Consider the following 2,901-nt stretch of genomic DNA (forward strand, 5'->3'; position numbering starts at 1 on the left):
CTACGTGGTATTTAGCCCAGTTAAGTGATATGTCCACTTTCATCCCTATCTTGTTTGGTTCCTTTTTACAAGTGCAGTAGCCAGTCTTACATAACTTTTTAATTTAGCGATAAATTTATTTCCTTGTACTTGTTTTTTTGCTTTTTTAGAAAATGTCGTACGTGAGTAACTAGGTTATAGTGTAGTGTATTTTAAAGTTTTATAAACTTTGCATATAATATTAAAATAGGTAGTCAAAGATCGTGAAGACTGTTTTGCTCTATCAAATGATGATACAATTATAGTTACTGCCAGAACTAGGCAGAAGAAAGATGATGATGAACAAAAATAAGGTATTTTGGTTTTGGCTATTCGCAGGTTTTCGACTTTGGGACGCTCTGAATAGCTGAAAAGCGGCATATACACTGGAGATAAATCGAATATTCTAGATAGATCTTCATATCTAGCTTCTGGTGATCTGTAGAAAAGAAAATCCAGATGACTTTTGTATTGCTTTAACACAGGCGTCCGTGCCATCCCTACATACAGACTACTAATCCACTCTCCGATAGTCACCACAAACAAAAAGAGCAACTTGCCACTGGTGTTGAATGCATAATTTGGGGGTGTTAATAAAGCCCTCGGGTATCTCTGATCACTCCAGGACATTTTGAGTGTCTGAGTCGCTTAAAGGTTTCGGTGTGTGTAAGTCACTCCATTTGGTCAAAACACTTTTTTATTCAAGAAATTTATCTATAACTTTAGCACAGTGAAGGTGGATGTTATAGTAGCACGAAGGCTCATAGGATATGGTCCCCATAATGTATGGGGTTAAGGGTACCATTTTGCACAGTATATATCAAACAATGCTTATTCCTGCTTACATCATATTTTCACCACTGTCCTACGTGTTACATTTGTGTATTAAAAGTTTGTCTCTCTTCCAGGTTATCTCCAAATGAGTATACGCCTTTTCTATCTGTAACTAATCTATATAAACTTATTGCTGAAGATGTTCTTGGCTCGAGTTGTTTTGTATCTTGCTGTGGCTAATAGCACTTTTAGTACACATGATGGCTATGTTAAGGATGTACCTAAACGTCTGTCGTTGTTCAGATTTGGCTCTAACTATTTGATTCAATCACAACAGACAGCGATCGTCTTCTTGTGACCTGGATGATGGTCTGGTTTTTCCCAGGTGTAAGAACAATTTTATTAAAAGTTTGAAAGAAACTTCACATTCTGCTAAAGACACTTATAAGCCAGTTCGTAACATGAATGAAATATTTAAATGCCTTCTCTAAGCTGTAGCCATGGTTCTAGACAAAAAACAAAAAGTTTCAGCAGTCTTCATCCGGGCTATTACAAGGTTCTCAAACATTTGTAACTTTTTAATTGATTCACTGACAACTAAAAGATAATTCTGTGAAACCATTTTAGGTCACAAGACTGATTATCAGATGTCAGATGTTCATAACAGCAAACTAAGAGTGATTTTGTTTTGTTAAAGCTATTATATTACAAATTCCTATAATCCTTTATATATTTTGTGCTAAGTGAATAAAAATAAGTTACTGTATTCTTCAGTAAAAGATTATTTTACAAAGTTAATCGTCTCTTATTTAGAAAGGAACAACTTACGTTCTAAATTATGTAAAAAAGTTTCAGCAGACTTCAAATGGCTGGCATTTAAGATACTATAAAGTTTCGATAGATTTTAGAATGAACATGCAAGTTCGTATGATTCTCTTGAGTTATCAAATACAAGTTCACATGTCCGAAAGTTTAATCGTGTGTTAAATTATTAAATTAATTGGGCTGATTGAGTTTGACTGAAAAATAAAATAGTAAGAACTACATAATTATGAGCTCTTTTTTCGGATAGTTTTTGAATCGATATTAGAGAACTCATCCTGCTATCAGCTCAATACAGTTGTTAATTAGACCTTACATTTAGGCCTAATATACACTACAACGCTTTTCTCTTATCTGGCCACAAAGGAATTGAATAATGTGATGTAAAAAATATGAAATATCAGAGCAGTGAAGATCGATGTCGTTAAAAAAGCTCTAATTTATGATATCAAATAATGGTGGGATTAAAATTACCAACAGCCTTCTTTCAATGTAATATTATATCTATAACAGGAAAGCTTTTATTCTGTCTGCTTAGGCTTTATCCACCATTAGCCCATACTGGTAAGGTAAGAAGGCTAAACTCGGGTTACAAGATTTGATCGGTTACTTTCTCTACTTGTTAATTGATTATAATTATGTTAGTGGTCTTTTAGGTAGACAGAAAATAGTGACTCAACAGATATGGATGACGATGACATTGGATTATATCCGGTATTAAACTAAGAAGAAAAAAACTGTCAAGGATGGAAACCCTAACACTTCTTCCCGTGTCTCACAAGCTTGTGTAATAGTCCTGATTGGTAGAAATGGTCTAACAATAGTCTTTGAGAACTATATAAGTTAGATTTAATTTTTATTATTCCTGCAAACATTACTTCAACCAACAATCGTACACTTTACCCGTTAAGTCCCAAATGCTATTTTTAATCCATTTGTGATTCACCAGAAAAACTAAAATGTGCACTTGTAAAAGTCTAGTAATGGTTCCAAACGAATTATGACACAATAAAGAAAGCTTTATGAACAACCTAAGTTCTAAACGTTATGGCAAAATATAATAAAGAAATTTCTTTATCCATTTCCCCCTGTGGCTCAACGGTAAGTATAGGACTCAAAACGCTAAAACCCGGATATCGATACCCTCGGCGGGTAGAGCTCAGGTGCACATTATGTAGCTTTGCGCTTAACAATAAAACAAATAATAATTTGTTTCCTATGAAACAACAATGATATTATTTATCCGTTACTGCCTCTGGTCCATTTAAGTGTTAACAAGTTTTCAAA

The sequence above is a fragment of the Limulus polyphemus genome, unplaced genomic scaffold, assembly GCF_000517525.1.
Source record: "Limulus polyphemus unplaced genomic scaffold, Limulus_polyphemus-2.1.2 Scaffold786, whole genome shotgun sequence".
NCBI classification, from domain to species: Eukaryota; Metazoa; Arthropoda; class Merostomata; order Xiphosura; family Limulidae; genus Limulus; species Limulus polyphemus.